The sequence below is a fragment of the Peromyscus maniculatus genome, chromosome 1 (assembly GCF_049852395.1).
Source record: "Peromyscus maniculatus bairdii isolate BWxNUB_F1_BW_parent chromosome 1, HU_Pman_BW_mat_3.1, whole genome shotgun sequence".
Lineage (NCBI taxonomy): Eukaryota > Metazoa > Chordata > Mammalia > Rodentia > Cricetidae > Peromyscus > Peromyscus maniculatus.
This window is the reverse complement of record NC_134852.1, coordinates 121,409,577-121,427,533: the sequence shown is the minus strand read 5'-3', so window position 1 is coordinate 121,427,533 and position 17,957 is coordinate 121,409,577. Positions and strand designations below refer to the sequence as shown.

Here is a 17,957-nt window from a genome sequence, read left to right as displayed (position 1 = left end):
TGGACAGCTTGATGGACTCCAGAACCACCTGGGCACACCTGTGAGAATCACCTGGGTGTATCTGTGAGAATCACCCAGGCACACCTGTGAGAATCACCTGTGTGTACCTGAGAGAATCACCTGTGTGTACCTGTGAGAATCACCTGTGTGTACCTGTGAGAATCACCTGTGTCTACCTGTGAGAATCACCTGTGTCTACCTGTGAGAATCACCTGGGTGTACCTGTGAGAATCACCTGGGTGTATCTGTGAGAATCACCTGGGCACACCTGTGAGAATCACCTGGGTGTACCTGTGAGAATCACCTGGGTGTACCTGTGAGAATCACCTGGGTGTACCTGTGAGAATCACCTGGGTGTACCTGTGGGCAATTATCTTTGTCATGTTCACTGATGTGGAAACACCCTTCTGCAGTGTGGGCAGGACCATTCCCTGGCTAGAATCCTAGACTGTGGATTCTAAGTGGCACACATTGCTCTCTGCTTCCTGGTTGGAGATGCAAGGTCACTGGCTCCCTCAAGCTCTTGCTTCTGCTCCTTCTCTGCCGAGACAGACTGTAACCTGAAACCGTGAGCCAAATCAACCCTCTCTCCCTTAAGGTGCTTTTGTCAGGGTATTTCATCAGAGCTATGGGAAAAGAAAGACAATGGAACCAACTTCTGCTACCCTCCCATGAGGACGTTGGGAATGCTAGTTCAGTTCGGGTAATCCAAGGCCACCTCTTCGTCCCAAGAGCCCTAAGTTGGCCATCTCTGCAAAGACCTTTGTCCAGAATAAGAACAATTTACATGGTCTGCTATCTTTGGGATGGCTTGGGGTACATTTTTCATTCTGCCACTGTTGGCCTGTCTTTCTTTTTCCAAGGTACAAGATCATGACATGCGTGGATAATGGCAGTTTCCTCTAACAGTTTATTTTTTATTGTCCTTTTTTATATACAGATGCTATTTAGCTTATGATGGAGTTGTGCCCTGATAAATCAGTGATAAATTTAAAATATCCTGCTGAACGCACTTAATCCCTCACCTACTGGGCACTCTATCTCAACAGCATTATATACTTTGGAGCATGGGTTGCTCACCCTCATGTCTGTATGGCAAGGAACTGTGGCTCACCACTGCCCAGCCTCTTACAGTGTCAGTCATGGAGCTAGAAAGATGGCTCAGCAGTTAAGAGCACCAGCTGCTCCTGCAGAAGACCCACACTCTGTTCTCAGCACCCACATGGCAGTCACTTCAGTTCCAAGAGATCCAGTGCCCTCTTCCAGTCTCTGGAGGCTCCGGGCACACACATGGTGCACAGACATACATGCAAGAAAAACACACATACACATAAAATTAAATTTAAATTTAAAACTTGAAAGAGTCAATCATACTACATACCACTAGCCCAGGAAACAATCCAAACACAAAATTGGGAGTATGGACTACTGAATGCATATCACTGTCACACCATTATAAAGTCAAAACATGCTAAATTGGGGACCATCTGTTGGGAAGTACAGTGGTCATTAAACTTTCACAGACAAGAGGTTCCTATGGACAAGACTACAATTCCTACTTCTGAGTCTAGTATTTTTTGTGGCTGCTCTCTGCCTCATAGCTCTAACAGCTGATGACCTGCTGAACAATGGTCCTTGAATACAGGGTCTATGGATTTGCAGACAGGGCAGTATCAGTCCCAGGCCGTGATTCTGATCTAAGGTTACGGCTAAGGCAGGCCTCACAACAGTGCACTGATATAAGGCTTCTTCCTCAGAAGAGCCTTCTACTTCTAGCTTACAGCTTCATAGCTGCCATTTGTAAATTATTAATATTTTTATCACTGAATTTGTTTTGAACCTATGGGATAGGCAATGGGCATTCAAAGAGTCTATGGATCTCAGCTCACTCATGGTCATGCCTCCATGGATAATTCTCAGGACGGCCTGCAGGACCGCTCCTCTAAACCCCACCCCACAATTACTGTTGCCTTCCATCCTAGGCACACAGAGGAAAGCAAGACTCCAGCACATACCCTGCAGAGTCCTTCAGAAAAGGGCTACCCATCTAGAGGAAGGACAGCCAAGAGGTCACATCTCCTGGGAACCTAACCATTCAACTCCCCAATCCAGGCACCATGTGTGATACAGACAGCAGTGACACCTAAACCATTACCAAGCAACCATTACCATTTTAAACCATTACCAAGCAACCTATCTACTCTGCGTTGGAGTTGAGGATTCATGGAAAAGAAGGCTATGAGACTTAATTTCTCCAAGCCACCTCCCTAGTGGCCTCTGAGGTCTTCTCAATCCTCCACTGGAGGGAGATGGGGCCTGAGGACAGGACTCCAGAGCACTTGGAGGGTCCACACTTTCCTCACTCTGGGGGTCCTCCCTTAGAGGCTCCATGCCTGGGAGACCCTTTCTGCCTCCTGTCTCAAGCATGGCTTGGGTCTGTCTCTTCTGGACAACTCAGGATTCCCTGTCGCAAGGGGCTGCCAACAGGAGTGATAAAGCTGCAGTGATTCCGTGCGCCAGCCAACTGTCCCACATTTGTATTTATATCTGCATTATGTGACATAAAAATAAACTTTAGAACCCATGGCAATAGCAGAAAACTCAAATCTTTCTTAGGCCATTAAATAACAAATGAAAACCACCACATCAAGCCTGCAGAAAGACCACAGAAGAGAAGAAAAAGCTTATCTATAATGGCACATCTTTTCTGCTTTTTAACCTTGAGGCCACACATTTTCATTTTGCCCCAAGCCTCACAAATTTCCAAGCAACTCTGGGTGCAGCTTGCCCCTTGCCAAAGCCAACCCTGCCAGCTTGTGGCTGACCCCAAAGCTAATGGTAGAGCTCATTCTCACAATACTGTGACTCTCTGAGTGCCCCATGGTGACTCATGGCTCAAGACTCTATATTCCTCACTTGTCTGAATGCAAAGTAAGAGTGGCTATTTTTATAGAACAAAACCAGGGGGGAAATATGGGCTTCGGCACATCTGTATGCACCGCTGCACCTGAGATGCTCAGTGCACATAATAAATCTGTCTTTGGAAACTTTCTTCTTTGCAGTTTTGACACAGATAAATGACAAGTATTAAATCTTCAGGGAAAATAACCAGCTGCTGTAGTTGTTGAATTACTGAGACATAAGCTTCTGGGCCTACCGATGTGAAACACCAGCTAGAGGCGCCAGGAAAAGACCACAGGTGAGCCAGGGCAATGTCAGGGATGACCTCAGAATGTCTCTGTCTCTATCAACCCAGAGAAACTCGGGGTCATGTCTCATCTCAGAGAAGCTGAACTTTGGAAGCCAGACCTGTAAACTTGAACTCCAGTCAGGAAGAGGAACTTTGGCGTCACATGCTAGACCATCAGTGTTTCAGAACTTGGATCATTGGCTGGTGGGGTTTTCCTTCTAGAATGAGGAACCTGATGAAAGAAAGAGCAAGGACTAGTGGTGGCCCATTTGTTCCCTGCTCAGAACAATAGTGTTAGTGGGTGTCAGGGCGATGTCAGAGCTAAACATACTTATCCTTTGAGCATTTCATATGCACATACATTATGTGCTGATCATATTCATTCTCCACTCCCCACTTCCAACCTCTCCCAGGTCCCTCCCAACAGCCCCTAAATTCAAGTCCTTCTTGTTTTGGCTTTATATATATATATATATATATATATATATTCAATCCAGTTAGTGCTGCCCATGCACACATGGGTATGGGGCAATCCACTAGAGCACAGCCCTCCCCCTAACAGCCAACAACTGTCAACAGAGCCTCAGCTAGGGGTGGAGGCGCTCATGTCCCTCCCCCATCCATACTCTGTAGGGAATGGAGGAAGTCCTGAGTGAGTGAAGACATAAGCAAATGTGAATTTTGACATAGGCACAGCTAGTCAAGAACTCTGAAACTAATTGGTCCATGGGAAATGGGCAAAGCCATTATCTATATAGGCCAGGTTCAAGATGGAGGATGAAACAGAGTCCAAAAAGAGTGTTTATGAATAATTGATCAATGTGATGACTGATGAGCGTGGGCCAGACTAGCAAGTGCAGCTTCCTCCTCTGGGATGTTCAGAGCCTGAGACTGCTCCTACAGATACCTCCTACCAAGGCTAGCTAACCCTCCTCCTGTACTATACCCAATAAGCGGAGGTTCCATGTTGTGGCTGTATCCATTAGAGAACCTTCATTGTATGTGTCTTTCTGCATCCTCTTGAAGACCCTAGTCTGGGTTCTGGGACCCAGGGCTCTCAAAAGTAGCAATGCTGGAATGCTGGGTGGCTTGATCCCATGCAGGTCTCGTGTAGGCAACCACAGCTGCTCTGTGGGCTCATGAGTGCAATGGTCCTGTCCTGCTCAGAAGGAAGTTTTGCCCCAGTCCTCCCTGACCTCTGGCTCTTAAAATATTTTTACTCCCTCTGCTCCAATATTCAATGGACCTGAAGGGGTGGTGTGTGTGATATAGATGTTCCAGCGATGGCTGAAACCTCCATAGACACTTATTCTCTGCACCAGTGGCAAGTCTCTGTACTAACTGCCATCCGCTGCACAAAGACAGTTCTCAGATAAGGACTCAAGCAGCACTAACGAGTAAAGTGACATGAATCTAGAAGACAGTTGAAACTATGTCCATTCAGCAAAGTAATAGTAGTAGGTTCAACTCTAGGGCCTCTAAACTCCCCAGTCATGGGTTCTTATCTAGATTTATAGCACCAGGCATGACGGGCTTGGAATCTCAGTGTGGCTATCCCCAGTATCCCCCATGCATTACCTGGCTTAGAGATTCAGGGCATTTAAAAAATTAACTTCCATCTCTGACAGTCTTTCAGTGCCCCAAAGAATATTGGTGATAGTCTAAAAAAAAAATCACACAATTGACACCAGAACCAAGAACCCCCTGACCCCCATAGAGTCTGTGGCTGTTTATAGTCAGTCTATTGTGCCTGGGGGTAAAAAAATTAGTGCCATTTTCTTTGAAAGTTATACATGTTCATATAGGCAGAAAATAATTTTAACAGTGAGCTGATCTCCAAATGTTAATCAGAGCTAAAGTGAGAAGAAGGGAGTCCAAGGCTGGGCCCAAGGAGCAAGGGGAAGGATGCCAGGCTCTCAGACAAGGATGTACAGCCTGCTGGCTCAGAACCAGTGACTAGTCCCAGGCAGCTCCCAAGATGACATTCTCTACTTCAGTTTCTGTATCTGCAAAATGGGTATAAAAGTAAGTACCTACTGCAGGAAGGACATATGCAGAACAATACAGCAAATGAATTGCAAAAGTTTAATGCACCTTTAAATGAATCAATATGCAACTCAATTAATATTATTATTAATTCTTTTTAAACCTAGGCCAAGCCACAGAATAAACCAAGAGAAATAGCACTTAGAAAGTATTTTCATTTTTTCTAGCATGCAATTGTGTCCAGTAAAGACAAGCTGCACAGACAATGTTGTGCCCTCGCCAGAGCTGCTGTTCCAGGCACAGGGTCAGACAGCCTGGACAGTCCCGAATCTGCCAGAGTTGTGCCTTGGCCTGTGGCTAAACTCTGCCCTGCTTGGCCTGGCCTGGCTGAACTTCATTCTTAATACCTACTGTCTTCAACATGGCAGGGCTGGCCCACAGACCTGCAGTCTCTGCTGTCTCCCAGAGGGGCTGGACCACAGACCTGCCATCTGTGCTGTCTCCCAGGGCCCTGTGTTTAGGAAAGCTGTGCTCAGAAGGCTCCGTCCCTGCCTGATGTGGTCCTTTGCTCTTCTTGCCTAGAGATTTTTTAATACTTTTTGAGCAAGGGGGCCTGCACCTTCATTTTGAGCTCTGCAAATCAAGTGGCTGGTATTGCTGCCTGGTGTTCTGAGACCCTGTGGGACTGGTACCCAGAATCTGCCTGGTTCCTGCCACCCTCTACCCTCCCCCAGGCAAATCCACTCCCTGTTTCCTGAGCACTGTTTCTGACTCCCACAGACATAATGTTGGCTGCAGCCCTGGCAAGCTGGCAAATGGAGGTGTGATTTAGCACCAGATCTCAGGGGTCCACTCTTCTGAAAGCCAGAGTTGCTAGATCCTCACTTGAATTACCACCTCTTCTCGTGGTACCACCTGCTTGGCATTTAACTGGGCTAGAGTACTACATGCTATTTTTAGCTTGACCTTGCTCATTAAATTCTCTCAACAGTATATAAGGTATATAGTACTTTCTCTATCTTTTAGACAAGGATGCTCAAAGGGTTTCACAAATCAAAGACCGAATGAGAAGTCAAGCCAGGCTACACACACAGGTGTGTTGGGCTCCAGCCCTGGACTTTCGCTTTCTTTGCATCTGAACTCCTCTTCCTTCTCCCAGCCACCTGCACAAAGTCCTATACGCTCTGTCCAGCTGCGGCTCTTCTCCCCATACCGTTTTCTCAAAGGCCACACCCTTGTTGTTGGCAGGAAGTACTGACTGTCATATACACATGAAGGTCCGTGCAGCAGGCTCACAACTGGTGCCTTCAGATCAGCGGAAACCATTCTCTCTGTTTAGACACCAGAAATCGGTCTAATAAATGCCTGTTACCAGCATAAAAGGCTTCTATCTGCTCTGTCCCTCTAGTGAACCCTGCCTAATACGGTCCTTAACTGAACTATAGCTGCAAAGTCATTTTTTTAAAGAGTGGAAGGAACAGTCAAAAGTTCTAGGGGTTGGGGTGGGGCTATCTTGGGGACCTAGCAAAGTCTGCAAACGTACATGTAGACAGGGGAGACAGCAGAAAGAGGAAGATTTTCCTATCTCACCAGCAGCGTACTCTCACCCTCCATGAGGCTCATACCCTCTTCTGCTCCACACAACACCAGGCCCACTGTGCCTGGGCAGGTCCTCACAGGAACAGTCACCAGTGAAGCCCTAAGCCAGGAGGAGCTGGAGCAGGGTCTCCTTTAACATGGATCCTGTCAATTGCTCTAGGCCAACGGTTCTCAACCTGTGGGTCGCAACCCTCTGGGAGTCAAATGACCCTTTCACAGGGGTCGCCTATGACCATCAGAAAACACAGGTATTTGTATTATGATTCATAACAGTAACGAAATTATAGTTATGAAGTAGCAAATAATTTTGTGGTCGGGGGTTGCCAGAGCATGAGGAACTGTATTAAAGGGTTGCAGCATTAGGAAGGTTGAGAACCACTGCTCTAGGCCTTTCCATCAACTATACATTCATTCATGGCAAGGATAGCCTGACTTCCCACCCAACATCAGGATGGACACACAAAGGACTCACACGCCTCCGAACAGCAAACATTTCAATGGAGCTTCCGGTTCTCCAGTTAATCCTGATCTGCTGCTGGGTTGTCTGTCCAGAGGCTTTGGCTTTCCCTTAATTCAGTGTTGAGCCAGAGAAAAAGAACAAGAGAAAGGGAGGGAGAGAGGGAAAAAGGGAGGAAGGGAGGGACAGGGGAGGGTGGGAGATCAGAAAGAGATCTGAAAGGTATCTTAGGGTTTTGGTTTGGTTTGGTTTTCCAGGAAATATATCTATGTGTCAAGGGGCTGGTTAAGTGGCCTCTCTAAGACAGCCTCTGTGTCTAATGCCTGAACCTCAAGTCCACAGGGGAAGCATGGGTGGTCTGGACCCCATCTGTGCTTTCTGAGTCTGTCCTTGGTGAAGGGTTGAGGCTCAGGAGTGCAGGTCCCCTGGCGCTGAGCTAAATACATGTACAGCAAGAAAATGAGTCAGCGGGCAGCAAGTATGTCAGCATGCTGGAAGTCTGCCATGCTTCCTCTTTACCTCCACAATCTCAAGAGGAAGTCCCTCTGGGACCCAGCTGGAGACAGGCAGCAATGGAACTGTTGTATATTGACAAAACGCACTGACAGATTACAAAGCCACCAAAGTGTCTTGGGTGAGATTCCCAGCAAACTGACTCTGATTGAACTATGCAGTCCGGAGGCCTGGGGGTGTGTCCTTGGGCAGAGTGTGACTGAACTTCCCAGGCAGCTGCAGCAGGAACTGGGACTGTGGGGTGTTCTGGAGCCAGCATGGCCTTCAACACTGCCATGGCTGCCATGGGAAGAGCACGTGACTCTGGGCAAACAGCAAGGTCCTAGAGTCATTTCTAGACCTGAGAGCCCTCCGTAGCCACCACTCCTGGCAGCTGGGAGGCTGGCTGCCATGGGGGAGCCAGCACAGGCACCATAACAGCGAGAATGCTTGTGCAACGTGTTCTTATCTGGGGCAAGTACACAGGAACAGCCAGGCAGGGTGTTCAGATGAGACCACAAGACTTCTGTGGGGATAGTGATAGGATGACGCTGCCCTTTCCCAGAAGACGCCTGTGTCGTGGCTGCCCTCGGCCCTTCATTTCCACAGCTCTGTCCAGCTGCAATGCCTGCAGTGGGAATCCTCATAGCTTTGGTTCTGTTCATTTCTTCCCCAATATGTGCTTAGACCCCCTGAAAGAACCAGGGTTCAAAGAACATGAATCCTCAGGAAGCAACAAGAGTCATTTGAATTCTCTGCCAAGTGAGCTGAGAGAACCAGCCTTCAACCTCACCCCCAGGACAGCTGCTAGGAACCCCATTGCCTCTGCTCTACAGGGGTTCACTTCAGTCCCTCCTGCTAATTCCTTGGCCTTGTGATGGCTCATCATCCACAAGTAGCAGAAAAGTCAATAGGTGGCTGACACCCTGTCATTCCCCACAGCTATCCCACTGCCCCTCATACACAGCTATTCTCAAATACCTTCAAAGTAAAATTATCCTTTGGGTTTGTGAGGTACAAATGAAAACACAGGAAGTTAGCACAGCTTTCTAGAACATTCTTCCTCTGTGAAGAAATCAGCCTACAACAGACAGCATCTGAGGAATTACCAGGCATCTTCCTGGCCACTAATGCCCATGTCCCAAAACAATGTCCATCTTACTTGCCATCTCCCTCTGCATCTCTCTGTCTTCATGGGCACCCCCTACACACACACACACACACACACACACACACACACACACACACACACACACACACACACAGCCATCATCCCTCCTCGGGGCCCAGACAGTGGCCTCTATATCTGTCTTCTCACATCTCTTCCTGCCCCCTTCCAATCTGTGCGTCATCCCACAAACAGAATGGTCTTTTAAAAATACACATTTCTGATCACGTGTTTCCTGTCCTTAAATTCCTTTAGTGTCTTCCTACCTATCGCATTTAAAATAAAAACCAGTGTGTGTGTGTGTGTGTGTGTGTGTGTGTGTGTGTGTGTGTGTGTGTGTGTGTTTGAGAGAGAGAGAGAGAGAGAGAGAGAGAGAGAGACTGTGTGCATGCATGATTTTCATGTGTGTATGTGTGCATGTGTGTGTGCATGGATGCAGATGCTCCAGACTGATGTTGGGAATCATTTCAATGTCTCTTCTACCTTAGTCACTGAGGACAGGTCTCTCAATCACACTCAGAGTTCTCCAACAGGACTTGTTTCCCAAGCTAGCTTGCTCTGAGCATCCCCTGCCTGCCCTTCTAAGGCTGGAATTATAGGCAGGTCACACACCCACCTGGCATTTATGTGAGTCCTGGGATCTGAGTTCTGGTCCTTGTGCTTACACAGCAAGTCCTTGAGCCCCTGAGCCGTCTACCAGCCCCCTTCTAGTATTTGAGAAAGTCTTTTACTGAACCTGGAGTTTATCAATTCAGTTCGTAAACTGGCTGTTCTGGGGATCTGCCTGTCTTCATTCACCTCTCCAGCCCTGAAGTCATGCCACTTCACCTGAGTCTTCTATGGATGCTGGAGATCCAAACACTAGTCCTCATGCTTGTGTGCAAGTCACTTTATAGACTGAGCCATCTCTTCAGCACTCTGGAATGAACTGTTAACCTGGTCCATGAGTCTTTACAAGGCCCTCCAAAGCCCCAGGCCGCCTCTTGTACCTGGCTGCTCCTTTCCTGCTGGATTCCAAAGAGGGTGGCCTTCTCCCCACCTCCAGCTGTTGCTGCATACCATTGCCAACGTATCAGCTGTCACGTGGTTCTGTGGCCACTGGCACAAGTCTTCAGTGATGCTCTGTGTGACAGACAGGCTGGAGCACTTTCTTCTTAAGCCACACAGCATGAGCCAGTGCATACAAACTCCTACACTCGGTTCCTGATCTGTAGTGTGGATGGGATCACATTACCTAACACATGGTTCTGGGCACACTCAGAAACACCAGCAATGGGCACAGCTCATCCTCAGGCCTCAGACCAACACTTCCCCCAGGGCCTCCTGGGAGCCAAACCAGGCCTTCTAAATGTTCCCACGGCTTCCTGTCCCTTCCTGTCACAACAAATCAAAATATGAATTTGTCTATCCTCAGATTCATCATGGCAGAAATCCTGCCTATTTATTCACTGCATCCCCAGGGCCTAGCCTAGTTTCTCAGAATAAGTGTTCTTTTATTCTGGTATGGTTGGGAGGGTGTGGATACAGGATGGAGCACTGTATTTGGAGATGGATTCAGAGAGCAAGGGAAGACACCCAAAATGTGTCCCAGGGAGATCTAGTGGCTGATGAGCACTATATGAATGGTCCCTTCCACCTCTGCCCGCTTATGATACATTCTGCATGACTGTAATATCACATCATTTTCTTTTTTGCAATTCAGTGGCGCAGCATGTCCATCAAAGGCCAATTCTCCCTTATGTTTGAGCCAGAAAAAGACCACAGTGATGCCCTGAAAAGACCTTGTGCTGTGAGTTTAGAAGACCAAATTCAAGCCCGGTATTGTCATTGAGTCTATGTCACCTTGCACTCTAACTTGGACCAAAAGATACACTTGACTCATTTGTAAAATGAAACTTTGAGATGTGTGACTACATCCCAGAAAGCCACATCTAGCCTATGTGTATATCTTATTGATTCAGGTCTAGGCCACATAGGATGGTACTCTCATGACACATCCTAGAGCAAGCCGAAAGGGACACCTCTCATGTGGTGGGCCTGAGGCTACAGAGACAGGAAGTTGTCTTGTGATAGATAAGAAGTGGGGGCCCAGCTGTAGCCAGTGCCAGGCAGGGCCACACAGTAGATGATTGTGGGAGTAGAGTGCCATGGACCTGGGGAAGCTGGGCTCCAGGGATGGAGCAGAGAGAGGCCGAGGTAGAGAAGAGTTACCTGCAGACTTGGTCTCTGAGAGGCCACCTTGGTTGTAATCCCTGCAATTAGGAGCTTGAAGACCCCCTGTCTTCCTTCTCTTAAGTAAGTTCTGGATCTTTCTATTCCTCTGGCCAAATAGCTGCTGACTGAGTCATCTTCTCATACCGGATGCCAACTGAACAAAACCATAGCCGGTAAGAGGGCTCCACTCATGACAGCTTCGTATGTTTCCAAGACCTCTGTCTTCACCCATTTGATTAGTCAGCCTTCCGTCACAATAAGAAAATCACCTTAAGAGAGAAAGGGTTTATTTGGGTTAATAGTTCTGGAAACTTTAGTCCATGGTAGAATGTCTCTGTCACTTTGGGCCCGGGTGAAGTGGCACATTGTAGTGGGTGTATACGGCAGGGGAAAACTGCTCACTCCACAGTTGGGAGGCAAACAAACAAACAAACAAGAGGAAGAGGCTGGGATCTCAGCATCCTATTCCAGAGCACATTCCCAATGGCCTAGAGACCTCCTATTGGACACTCATAAGGTTCCATGATCTCCCAATGGCACCATATTGAGGACCAAGCTTTTAACACGTGGGCCTTGGGGCCACATAAATTCCAACCAATAGCAGCACTCTTACTTGAATGCACCAGATCGGAGAAAGGGATGCTTTAGGGAAGGTTTTTATTATACAAATGAGGAAACAGATCCAGTGGGGGATGGAGGATAATGGATTCACTCAAGGGCACTTAGGTGAGTGAGAGACAGCTCAGCTTGGCCTGTCTGTGTCCTAGAGGGCTCCCTTTCTCCCATGACATCCACACCCTGAGCCAAAGCTGATACAAAGTCAGAGTTCTCCATGGATTCTGCTGTGGAGCAGTCTCAGTTCTTATGGCATGTACCAAGAGAACATGTGGGGAGCCGTGGCTGCTGGACTGTGGATGCAGGTGTGCCCACAGCATGGAAGGGAAACAAGCAGTCCCGACCAGAGCACCACCCAGATCCCATACATGCCCAGAATGAGCAATGCAGCCACGGATTTGCCTTCCCAAAGCAAAAAGAGACTCTGTTGAATGGGAGACGTCTATAAGGAGCTCCCCGAGAGGTGTGATGCTGAATACCAGCAGATCCGGTGAGCTATGAGCACAGGAGAGAGGTGAGTCCTCAGAAGCATCACCCTGGAAATCCAAGAGCCTAGGGTGTCTGGTGAGGCAATTCCAAGACCACATTCAAAGACTTTCCCTTTTCCTAAACATAGCACCAGAAGAGAACTAAGACATGGCTTTTGAAGATGCCATTCCTATGAATGCAAAGTCAGAGATATTTGAACTGCATGAAATGTGTCTTATTAGGCTTTGGCCACCTCTGTATCTACTAAGTCTGATATGGCAATAAGCAAGCTTGTTATAGAGACAGACAGGGATTGCTTAAAGTGCTCTTATTATCCCATTTCTCAGATGACAACTTGGGGCATTGGGCTTCAAGGCCCTGAGGCTAATATGTGGCCATCTCCAGAAACCAGATCCAAGAAGCATGGCTCTATCTTTCGACTATAGCTAATGCTCTTTTGACTTGCCTGTGGGCAAAACTAACTCAGAGTGGGGAGGCTACAGAGGTCTATAATTCCTTGAGGTTCAAGGTCAAGGGCCAAACACCATAGCATATTAACACAGGCTGTGTAACCACTTGTAGCTTATCTGCCTTTGCCAAGAAATCTGAAGAAAAAAAAAAAGCTTTCCCCTGGGGTCTAAACCTAACTTTTGGCTTCCCTGTCTGCAGAGATATAAAGCCTTTGAAAAAGCCGGGGGCAGGGAGTCAAAGAACCCAGGAATGGTCTGTGTGCAAGACTCATGCTTCTCTGAGCTTTGGTTACCCTACAATAAAACACAGGCAAATGAGATGGCCTTCCACATCTCCGCCCATTCTCTACTTCCAGACATTCTCAATGGCTCCTCTGAATTTTCCCCCACAGAGAAGCAGCTGACTTAAGCTTCAGGTTACATCATTTAGCAGCTGGCACATGGCAGGCCCTCCATAAATGTCCTGGAGTTAATTTAAGGGCTGCCTCAGGCATCTAGAATTTCTCATCATATCTGCATCTATCCCATAATTCCCTAACACTCGATGAGCCGTGTGGGCTGCGGTAAACCCTGTGGTTTATGAAAAATATCTCAGAGATCACATCTCGACCAGGGGGCATGAAATCCCTGGGAGGAAGGAGCCCAGAATGTCATTGATGCTGACAAAAGGACCGCATAAAATCAAACCAGACCGATTTCACTCATGAATCTAAATGCGAAAATCCCAGACAAAACGCTAGCAAATTGGATTCAACAGTATATTAAAAGAATAATTTACCACAGGCAAGTAGGTTTCCCAAAGAAGGCGATGCTGTTTTAATATTAGTAAATCTGTTTATGGAACACACAAGTGGATCAAATAAGAGACGCCATATGATTATCTCAACAAGAGCAGAAAAACCCACCATGAAGATTCATCATGGATTCCTAATGGGAACGTTGTCTAAGATACTAGGGGTAGTACATGCTGACAGCTGCGGGGATTTTTGGTTTTGTTTTATTTTGTTTAGAAGGAAGATGTCTCATAACCAAATGCCTTTCTCGTATTTGGGAAATCCCTACATTATGAGTGTGTGTGTGTGTGTGTGTGTGTGTGTGTGTGTGTGTGTGTGTGTGTGTGTGTGTGTGTGAACTGTGAATAGGGAAAGGTAGATAGTTGGCAGAGGCAACCTCAGATGTCATGTTCAGAAAGGCCATCCACCTCCTTGGACACAGTATTTCCCACTGGCCTAAAGCTCACCAATTAGGTTGGACTGGCTGGCCAGGGAGCTCCAGGGAGACACCTGTCCCCACCTCCTCAGTGCTGGGATTACAAGTGTGTATCACCACACCTAGCATTTTTATATGGGTTTCAGGGAATCAAATTCAGGTCTTACTCTCATAAGGAAAGTACTTTGATGGCTGAGCCAGTCTCCCCAGCCCACATTCTGAATTTAGGCAGCAGCAGAGCTGCCTTCTAGCATAGAAATGAAGAAAATGCCGCATTCTCACTCTGCTGGGTGCTGGCCCCTCCCTAATAGCAACAGTGGGGTCATCTGGCATAGAACTCAACCTGTGTTCAGATGGTGGTACAAAGAAGCCAGGCAACAGAGCCTGTGCGCACATGTTGGGATGAGGGTCCCAGTAATGATAACAACATCAGCTACCTCAACCCCAGTGAAAAAGCAGGAGGCCTACATCCAAACGGTAGAGTCCAGCATCCTTGGTCTTTTGGGCTATGGTATCACTTATTCAAAGATGGCAGCAGTTATCCAAAGACAGTGGCAGCCATGTCACTCACAGAGAGTCATGATCTTCCCTGGTTCCCGGCTCTGGGATATCCAGACTCCTGCCCATGAAATTTTTTTTTCTGCTTAAATCAGCCAGACTCCGTTTCTGTTGCTGGTACCTAAGAAATCTTAGATATCAAAGTCAGTTTCCTTAACATGACGGAGAATATGTCATATTTTTCAAATCTGTGGCCAAAATTATGCATAGCAGTGGCATTTCTTCTAAGACCGGAGTGGCCAACCTTGCTATAATACTAATAACATGACTGGTACAGTCATACGTGCATCCATCTCTCTTCTTAAAGCCAGGTAGTATTATTCAGGTACCATTTTCCCATAGTAAAATATGTACCCTTTAGACTATAAATGGACGAGGCTGGGACAATCATACATAGTTACCTAAGTAACCTCAACATTCAATTATAGACTATTTCTATCACGCCCCAAAGTCTTATCAGGCTTCTTTAGATTTTTTTTTTTTTTTTTTTTTTTTTGGTTTTTCGAGGCAGGGTTTCTCTGTGTAGCTTTGCACCTTTCCTGGATCTCGCTCTGTAGACCAGGCTGGCCTCAAACTCACAGAGATCTGCCTAGCTCTGCCTCCCGAGTGCTGGGATTAAAGGTGTGCGCCACCGCTGCCTGGCAGGCTTCTTTAGATTTAACCGCCCTTCTCATCTCAGCCCTAGAAACCATTGGTTTAATTTCTGTTCCTATAATTTTGCCTCCCCCACGATGGACATAGACAAAATCCACATGGTAGAAGCAGTAAGTCACTTGCACACTGCCTCTTGAACTCAGCTGAGCTCCCTCCATGCTCTTTTGCATGTAGCCTTCTAGTGTATGGACGTACCCAAAATCTGTTTGCTTCATCCTTTTAGATATTTAGATTATTTTCAGTTTGAAACTGTTATAAAGTTTCTATAAACATTTGTGGATAGGCTTATGTAAACAGTTTTTTGTTTTTGTTTTTGTTTTGTTTTGTTTTCTTAGGTAAATATTTTAAGGTAGGAGTGCTGAGTTGCATTAAGTAAATATTTAACTTCAAAAGCAGCTGACTAGTTTGCCCCAAAGTACCAATGCTGGTGGCATTCTCCACAGCACTGTGGGAGCCACAGTATTTCTGCCTCCTTCCAATACTTGGCAATACCCAGATTTTAATTTTAACTGCCAAACAGATGTTCAGTGGTGTTTTGATTATATTGCAATTCTTTATGGATGAGGTGTCTGTTCAATTTGTCTACCTGCTTACTGTGCTGACATCTTTACTGACCTGTATGGATTCTTTTTATGTTCTCAGGACAAGTTCTCGGTCAGATGCTCATCTCGAAGATGCTTCCTCCTGCTCCGTGACTCACTGTTCCATTTGCTTAGAACTGTCTCTCAAAAAGTAAAAGCTTCATTTTGATAAAACCTAATTTGTCATTTTTTTTCTTGGTATGATTTGTATGTTTTAGTCCTACCTAGGAAATCATTGCCTAAATCAAGAACACGGATTTTTTTTTTCTGTTATTTTCTCACTTCTGGTTTGATAGTTTTCAGCTCTTATATTTGAATCTTTAGTTCAGTCTGGGCTAAATTTTCTTTATAGTGTGAGAAGAGGGTTAATATCCATATTTTTGCACAAGAATGCAAAAAGCTTAGAGGATGTTATTTTTTTTAACATTGCCCAGCTTGGCATAATGAGATTCAAAGCACACAAGAGAGGTACACAAGAGTACACAAGAGAAGTGTAATTACTGGAGGGGAGGAGAACGGCCACCATATGTGCATCAATGTGTTTTCATATTGAGAAATTCCAAAAAGCTCACTGAAAGTGCCTGGAATGAAGAAGAAGTCAATAAAATGATCTGTCACAAAATAAACATGTAAAAATCAATAGCTTTTCTAAATAATATCAATCACTTAAGGACCAACAAAAGGAAAGACTCCTGTATACAGAGTAAAAGGAAAAAGGCCTATAAATAATCTTAATTCATGGCCTTCGAAGAAAACCCAGAACCTTCTATTGAGGACACAACAGAAGATAACTAAATATAGCTGTGTCAACCTCTTAGACAGAAGTACTCAATAGAATAAAGATGTTAATTCTTCTAGGTGAAACTATAGTATTGAAGTCTGGGGGTAGAATGTATCAAATAATTTTTTAAAACCATCTGAAGAAATGAATAGCGAAGAACAGATGACAGGAACATGTGTCAGGGCTAGGGAGATGGCTCATTCCAGTAAAGTCCCTGCTACATGAGCATGGGATCTCAGTTTGGATCCAAAGCACCATGTAAAAAGCCAGGCCTTGTGGCTCTCACCTGCAATCCCAGTGCCAGGGGTCAAGAGCAGAAGGATCCTTCAGACTTGCCAGCCAGCCAGTCTAGCCAACAGAAAGCTCCACTTTCAGTGAGAGCGTCTGTCTCAAAGAAATAAGGTAGAAAGTGGGAGAGAAAGACACCGACTTTGACCTCTGCCCTCTGCATATACAGCACACATATATGGAGAGAAGGGGAGAAAAGGAGAGAATGTCAAAGAATGGGATGTGAGCTGCCCTACCATATAGGATAATGATATCATAGTTAAGACTGTATTTAAAGACTCAAAATTAAGCTGATGGATCAATATGCTAAAATGGGTAAGTCTGTCTGAAACAGCACTCAACGCATAATAACTGAGCACTGTAGTCATCTAGACTCGGGATAGGTTGCAGTTGTAGAATGAAGCATTGTAGTCTATAAGGAACTCATTTATGGAGTCATTTTTCTGAGTTCCTAAACCATCCGCACTAGAAACACCCTTCAGACATCAAGGCAGTCTGGTGAAATGGGTATCAAGGAGGCAAGCACACCCAGCAACCTGCTACTGATGTGGTATCGTGCCTATTATAAAAGGGGAGGTTGGCTGGATGGTGGTGGTGCACACCTTTATCCCAGCACTCAGGAGGCAGGGACAGGCAGATCTCTGTGAGTTCGAGGCCAGTCTGGTCTATAGAGCGAGTTCCAGGACAGGCTCCAAAGCTACACAGAGAAACTTTGTCTCAGAAAAATAATAATAAATAAATAAAATCAAAGGGAGAATGAGTTTTGATAATCATCTGAGAGGCAACATATTGGTGCCTGTGGTGGTTTGAATGAGAAACATCCTCTATAGGTTCATCTATTTGAATACTTGGTCCCCAGTTGGTGTTGTTGTTTGGGGGGATTATGAAACATTAGGAGGGGCAGCATTGTGGAGAAAGTCCATTACTAGGAGCAGGCTTTGAGGGTTGATAGCCCCGGTCTCTGAGCTTCTCTGTGTGGATAAAAATGTGATCAGCCAGCTTCCCTCTCCTGCTACCTTGCCATGCCCTCCCTGCCATTATGGACTCTCTCCCTCTGGAACTGTAACCCTCATGTTGCTTTTGGTCATGGTGTTTTATCACAGCAACAGAAAATGAGCTGATCCAGTGACTGACACAGATTACAAGAGACAAACCACATTTTCTGAACACATTCAAGACTGGAGCTCTGGACACACTTGCTAACATCCCAGCAGCTGAAGCCAGTTA

The 17,957-nt window shown here is 46.1% G+C and overlaps 1 long non-coding RNA gene across 1 annotated transcript; it reads right to left on the bottom strand.

Moving 5' to 3' along the window:
• Positions 1-538: 538 nt before the first annotated feature.
• LOC143272349 (uncharacterized) lies at positions 539-11,365 on the bottom strand. Its single transcript, XR_013049835.1, has 3 exons — positions 11,104-11,365; positions 4,769-4,851; positions 539-3,422 (listed from the first exon to the last, which is right to left on the bottom strand). It is a non-coding gene; the product is annotated as an uncharacterized LOC143272349 (long non-coding RNA).
• Positions 11,366-17,957: the final 6,592 nt, after the last annotated feature.